General features: G+C 38.9%; 1 pseudogene; it reads right to left on the bottom strand.

Annotated features, from left to right (window-relative positions):
* Positions 1 to 5554: 5554 nt before the first annotated feature.
* Positions 5555 to 7111, bottom strand: part of LOC102256145 — a 7707-nt pseudogene continuing 6150 nt past the window's right edge.

Raw genomic sequence — 7111 nt, 5'->3', positions numbered from 1 at the left:
CAGGGGGTGGGGAGTGAGGACGGAGGGTGGGGGGGGAACTGGGTGGAGGGGAGTTATGGTGGGAAAAAAGAGGAACCAATGTAATAATCTGAACAATAAAGATTTAATTTAAAAAAAAATAAAGATTTAAAAAAAAATAAACTTTACATTTTTAATGCTATGACAAATAATACATCTCCTGTTTAATTTTTCATTTGTGGTTGTATATGTAAGTACAATTGACTTTTTATAAAGCTTTATTGTTGAAAGTATTACATATGTCCCCTTCCCCCCACACCTCCCACCCTGATATTGTTTCCACAGAGGTTGCACCAATCTGCATTCCCACCAGCAGTGTACTAGGGTTCCCTTTTCTCTACATCCTCGCCAGCACTTGTCATTTATTGGTTTGTTGATGATAGTCATTCTGACAGGTGTGAGGTGGTACCTCATTGTCATTTTGATTTGCATCTCTCAGATGATTAATGACTTTGAGCATTTTTTCATATGCCTTTTGGCCTTCTGTACGTCCACTTTGGAGAACTGTCCATTTATGTCCTTTGCCCATTTTTTAATTGGATTGTTTATCTTCCTTTTCTTAAATTGTATGAGTTCCCTATAAATTTTGGAGGTTAACCCTTTATTGGATGTATCATTGGCAAACATGTTCTCCCATGCAGTGGGCTCTCTTTTTATTTTGCTGATGGATTCTTTTGCTGTGCAGGAGCTATTTATTTTGATGTAGTCCCATTTGTTTATTTTCTCCTTAGTTTCCATTGTCCAGAAGATGTATCCATAAACATATTGCTATGAGAGATTTTGCTGCCAATGGTTTCTTCTAGGATTTTTATGGTTTCACATCTTACATTTAAGTCTTTTATCCATTTTGAGTTTATTTTTCTGTATGGTGTAAGTTGGTGGTCTAGTTTCTTTCTTCTTCTCCTTCTCCTTCTCCTTCTCCTTCTCCTTCTCCTTCTCCTTCTCCTTCTCCTTCTCCTTCTCCTTCTCCTTCTCCTTCTCCTTCTCCTCCTCCTTCTTCTTTTTATGTATCTGTTCAATTTTCCCAACACCATTTATTGAAGAGACTGTCTTAACTCCAATGTGTACTCTTGTCTCCTTTGTCAAATATTAATTGAGGATAATGGCTTGGGTCAATTTCTGGGTTCTCTGTTCTGTTCCATTGATTTTTTGCCTGTTCTTGGGACAGCACCAGGCTGTTTTGAGTACAGTGGCTATGTACTGTAACTTGAACTCTGGTATTGTGATCCCTCCAAATTTGTTCTTCTTTCTCAAGATTGCTGTGGCTATTCAGGGTCTTTTTTGATTCCATATAAATTTTTTTAATATTTGTTCTAGGTCTGTGAAATATGCCATTGGCATTTTAATGGGGATTGCATTGAATGTATAGATTTCTTTGGGTAGTATGATCATTTTAATGATGTTGATTCTACCAATCCATGGACACGGTATATTCCACTTGTGTATAGCTTCCTCTATCTCTTTTTTCAATGTCCTGTAGTTTTCGGAGTTAGGTCTTTTACCTCTTTGGTTAAGTTTATTCCTAAGTATCTTAACTTTTCTGTTGTAATGGTACATGGGATTATTATATATATATTTTTAGTTTCTTTTTCTGAGAGTTCATTATTGGTGTATAAAAATGCCATGTATTGCCCTAACCAGTTTGGCTCAGTGCATAGAGCGTCGGCCTGCGGACTGAAGGGTCCCAGGTTCTATTCTGGTCAAGGGCATTTACCTTGGTTGCGGGCACACCCCCAGTAGGAGGTGTGCAGGAGGCAGCTGATCAATGTTTCTCTCCCATTGATGTTTCTAACTCTCTATCCCTCTCCCTTCTTCTCTACAAAAAAAATCAATAAAATATAATTTTTAAAAAATGCCATGTATTTCTGGGTGTTAATTTTATATCCTGCTATGTTGTCGAATTCATTTATTAAATCTAGTTTTTTTTTTGGGGCAGTGTTTAGGGTTTTCTATGTACAATATCATGTCATTTGCAAATAATGACAGTTTTATTTTCTCCTTTCCAATTTGGATGCCTTTTATATCTTCTTTTTGTATGATTGTTGTGGCTAAGACTTACAATACCATTTTGAATGCAAGTGGTGAAAGTGGGCATCCCTGTCTTGTTCCTTTTCTTAGCGGAAATGGTTTTGGGTTTTGCCCATTGAGGAAGATGTTGTTTATAGATTTTTCAGATAAGGCTTTTATTATGTTGATGTATTTTCCCTCTATTCCCACCTTGCTGAGAGTTTTTATCAAAAACGGTGTTCGATTTTGTTGAATGCTTTTTCTACATCAATTGATATGATCATGTGGTTTTTATCTTTAAGTTTGTTTATTCGATGTATCACATTTCTTGATTTGTGGATATTGTAGCAGCCTTGCATCCCTGGAATAAATCCCACTTGGTCATGGTGTATGATCTTTCTAATGTAATGCTGGATCTGATTTGCTAGAATTTGGTGGAGATTTTAGCATCTATTTTCATCAGAGATATTGGTTTGTAATTCTCTTTCTTTGTAGTGTCTTTATCTGGTTTTGTAATTAGGGTAATGTTGGCTTCATAGAAAGAGCTTGGAAGTATTCCTTCCTCTTGAATTTTTTGTAAGAGTCTGAGAAGGGTAGGTGTTAATTCTTCTTTTAATGTTTGGTAAAACTCCCCTGTGAAGCCATCCAGACCAAGGCTTTTGCTTGCTGGAAGTTTTTTTTATTACTCCTTCTATTTCATCAGTAGTTATAAGTCTATTCAGGCTTTCTGATTCTTCCTGATTGAATTTTGGAAGATTGCATCTTTCTAGGAATATGTCCATTTGGTCAAGTTCGTCGAATTGTTGGAATAGAGTTGTTCATAGTATTTTTTTTTTAATGATCCTTTGTGTTTTTGTGGGGTCAATGGTTACTTCACCTGTTTCACATCTGATTTTGTTTATTTGGGTCCTCTCTCTTTGTTTCTTGGTGAGTCTGGCAAGAGGTTCATCAATCTTGTTTATCCGTGCAAAGAAACAGCTGTTGGTTTTTTGTATTGTTTTTGAATTGGTCTTTTGTATTTTTTTCAAGTCTCTATGTAATTTATTTCTGCTCTCATCTTTATTATTTCCTTCTGCCTACTTCCTCTGGGCTTTTCTTGTTGCTCTCATTCTAATTCTTTAAGTTGTAGGGTTAGATAACTTATTACAAGTTTTTCTTATTTTTGAGGTAAACCTGTAGTGCTATGAACTTCCCTCTCAGGATTGCTTTGGATCTCTTATAGATAGCACATATACATGGGTCATGTTTTCTTATCCATTCATCCACCCTATGTCTTTTGATTGGAGCATTATTATTGGTAGGTACTTGTTTGGTGCCATTTTTATTCTTTATACCTGTGTTCCTTCTTCCCTTCCTATTTCTTCTTCTTACAACAGTCCCTTTAGCATTTATTGCATTGTCGGCTTGGTGGTAATAAAGTCCCTTAGCCTTTTGTTTTCGTCTGTGAAGCTTCTGATTTTGAATGATAGCCTTGCTGGATAGAGTATTCTTGGATGGATCCAGTCCCTTGCTTTGAATCACTTTGTATACTTCATCTGCCAAGCCAAATGGGTCTTGGTGGTCTCCCAAATGCTCCAACCATGTGATGTCCCCGAGCAGGTCTCGAAAATTTTATAAAACTTTCAACAGAACAAAATCTCTGGTCTGTCTCTCTCTTGCAGCCTTTAAGATTCTTTCTTTAACGTTTGCTAATTTAATTATGAAGTGTCTTGGTGTCAGTCTTTTTGGGTTCATCTTGTTTGAGATTCTCTGTGCTTCTTGAACTGGTATGACTTTTTTCTTCCCCAAGTCAGGAAAGTTTTCTCTCATTGTCTCTTTTTTTTTTTAAGTTAATGAAAAATAATTTTATTGGTTGATAGTTCATTATTTCTAAGGGTAATGTTGGCTTCATAGAAAGAGCTTGGAAGTATTCCTTCCTCTTGAATTTTTTGTAAGAGTCTGAGAAGGGTAGGTGTTAATTCTTCTTTTAATGTTTGGTAAAACTCCCCTGTGAAGCCATCCAGACCAAGGCTTTTGCTTGCTGGAAGTTTTTTTTATTACTCCTTCTATTTCATCAGTAGTTATAAGTCTATTCAGGCTTTCTGATTCTTCCTGATTGAATTTTGGAAGATTGCATCTTTCTAGGAATATGTCCATTTGGTCAAGTTCGTCGAATTTGTTGGAATAGAGTTGTTCATAGTATTTTTTTTTTAATGATCCTTTGTGTTTTTGTGGGGTCAATGGTTACTTCACCTGTTTCACATCTGATTTTGTTTATTTGGGTCCTCTCTCTTTGTTTCTTGGTGAGTCTGGCAAGAGGTTCATCAATCTTGTTTATCCGTGCAAAGAAACAGCTGTTGGTTTTTTGTATTGTTTTTGAATTGGTCTTTTGTATTTTTTTCAAGTCTCTATGTAATTTATTTCTGCTCTCATCTTTATTATTTCCTTCTGCCTACTTCCTCTGGGCTTTTCTTGTTGCTCTCATTCTAATTCTTTAAGTTGTAGGGTTAGATAACTTATTACAAGTTTTTCTTATTTTTGAGGTAAACCTGTAGTGCTATGAACTTCCCTCTCAGGATTGCTTTGGATCTCTTATAGATAGCACATATACATGGGTCATGTTTTCTTATCCATTCATCCACCCTATGTCTTTTGATTGGAGCATTATTATTGGTAGGTACTTGTTTGGTGCCATTTTTATTCTTTATACCTGTGTTCCTTCTTCCCTTCCTATTTCTTCTTCTTACAACAGTCCCTTTAGCATTTATTGCATTGTCGGCTTGGTGGTAATAAAGTCCCTTAGCCTTTTGTTTTCGTCTGTGAAGCTTCTGATTTTGAATGATAGCCTTGCTGGATAGAGTATTCTTGGATGGATCCAGTCCCTTGCTTTGAATCACTTTGTATACTTCAATCCATTCCCTTCTGGCCTGATGTGTTTCTGTTGAGAAATCATTTGATAGTCTAATGGGAGATCCCCTGTAGGTAACTTTCTGTCTCTCTCTTGCAGCCTTTAAGATTCTTTCTTTAACGTTTGCTAATTTAATTATGAAGTGTCTTGGTGTCAGTCTTTTTGGGTTCATCTTGTTTGAGATTCTCTGTGCTTCTTGAACTGGTATGACTTTTTTCTTCCCCAAGTCAGGAAAGTTTTCTCTCATTGTCTCTTTTTTTTTTTAAGTTAATGAAAAATAATTTTATTGGTTGATAGTTCATTATTTCTATAAATAAGGGTCAAATGAGAGAATTTTATCATCTAAGCAAATTGGGGCTGTTACCACAAGCAAATTGATTATCCTAAACAAACAGGGTTATCTGGTTAATGCCTGATATTAAACCAAAAATTTTGACCAAGACACCCCTGGAGCAGCCAACATCTAAGGCAATTTTATTTGCAACACTGAGGCAACCGAGCCCTAATTTATTATCTCTTTTGCAATTGGAGACTCCAACCTCATTCTTCCCCAAGTGGGGCTGCCTCATAAGCCCATTCCCTGGATTCAGGTTATATATTACCTAAAACTCAAGACTGGATTCAATTAATTTATTTACCGCTTTATTCTATTCTTAATTCTTTCATATTTTTCCTCTTTCTTAGGGACACAATTCTTACAGCTTAATGAAAACAATTAGGCTGTGCATATCTCCTTTTCTGTGTAATGCTAATGGTAGTGGTCTCTTACCATCACTGCCACTCTTCTTTATGTTACTATTCTGTGATCGGAATGGCCTGGGTAAAGGATACATTTCATAGGTCTCTGAAGTAAGTACTTTAATGCTTCCCTCCCCTCTTGGGCCCTGCTCTCAAGTAGGATGCCTTAGCCTGTGAGGCACTGATTCCTGATGACTTGGGTTGAGTAGGTCTGGGCTAAGGCCTAGATTGGGAAGGCTTAGGTTGAGTGGGTTTGGATAAAGAGCATCTAGCTTGAGAGGGCTGGGGATGAGTGGGTTTGGATGGAGAGCATCTAGCTTGGGAGGGCTGGGGATGAGTGGGTTTTGTTTTGGTAGGTTTGGGTTGAGAGGCCATAGGTTAGAAGGGTTTGGGGCTGGGAATGCTTGCCCTGGGGTGGTGTGGGCTGACGGAACAGAGAGTTGGGTAAAAATCTGTTGTTGGACATAGGATGGGATCCCATTTGGCCAGCTGGATTTGAAGGCCCACCTTGTCTTTAGCTTGAATCCCTGCTGAAAAGCAGGCCTTAGGGGTCTGTGTATGACTCCTGCTGGCTGAAAGTTTCGAGAGTGAGGAGTCACAGTGTGGGATAATGTTCTCATCAGTTTTTCAGTTGTCTCAGGTGGCTGTGTTCCCCGGGCGTGGGCTTGCCTAGGCGGTGGCTTCCCAACTGGTCCTGTTGGCTGTGAGTGGAAGTGACCTACCAGGGAGACCAATATGGCAGACCTTGCACAAGCTCCCATTGTCTGTGGTCTGCCAAGCCAAATGGGTCTTGGTGGTCTCCCAAATGCTCCAACCATGTGATGTCCCCGAGCAGGTCTCGAAAATTTTATAAAACTTTCAACAGAACAAAATCTCTGGGGTTGGAAGTACTAAACCCCAAAACTTCTATCTTGACTATGGACACTTGAAATCTGAAAGGGTGGAGGATGGAACCACTTAGACTTCTGCTCTGACCCAAGGCAGAAGCCTGTAACCCTAGGGGCTTTCACAGGAACACAGTTAAAGTGGCCTCCAATTCTGACTGGGAACGAACAGAGGTTTTGCATATAAGGCATGAATACTGGGATGAGGTGGAAATTCTGAAGAGCCTGGGTGACCTCGCCTTCAGCTCCAGGCTCTTTCATAGGCATCTCAATGGGGATTTCAGATGAGCTTTCTGGCTGTGTCTTTGTTGCCCCTCATCTTCAACTGTTCCAGCCAAGTTTTCACCAGGGGAAACTTGAATTCCTTGAACGTTCTCAAAGTCTTGATCTATCTGGATCCCCAACTCCCTGGCCAGGAAGGCCATGTCCTCCACAGACACACATCTGAGTGATGAGGACATGACTTCTTGGAGGGCAGCTCGGAGGCCCTTCAAGTTCCTCCCTTTCTCCCCAGCTTCCTCCTCCTCCCAAAACAGTAGCTGTGATGGCTTCAACTTCAGAATCCTCTGGAAAATCT

This window comes from Myotis brandtii, unplaced genomic scaffold, assembly GCF_000412655.1.
Source record: "Myotis brandtii unplaced genomic scaffold, ASM41265v1 scaffold62, whole genome shotgun sequence".
Taxonomy (NCBI): Eukaryota; Metazoa; Chordata; class Mammalia; order Chiroptera; family Vespertilionidae; genus Myotis; species Myotis brandtii.
Note: the sequence above shows the minus strand (reverse complement) of the source record. Positions and strands in the feature narration are given on the sequence as shown.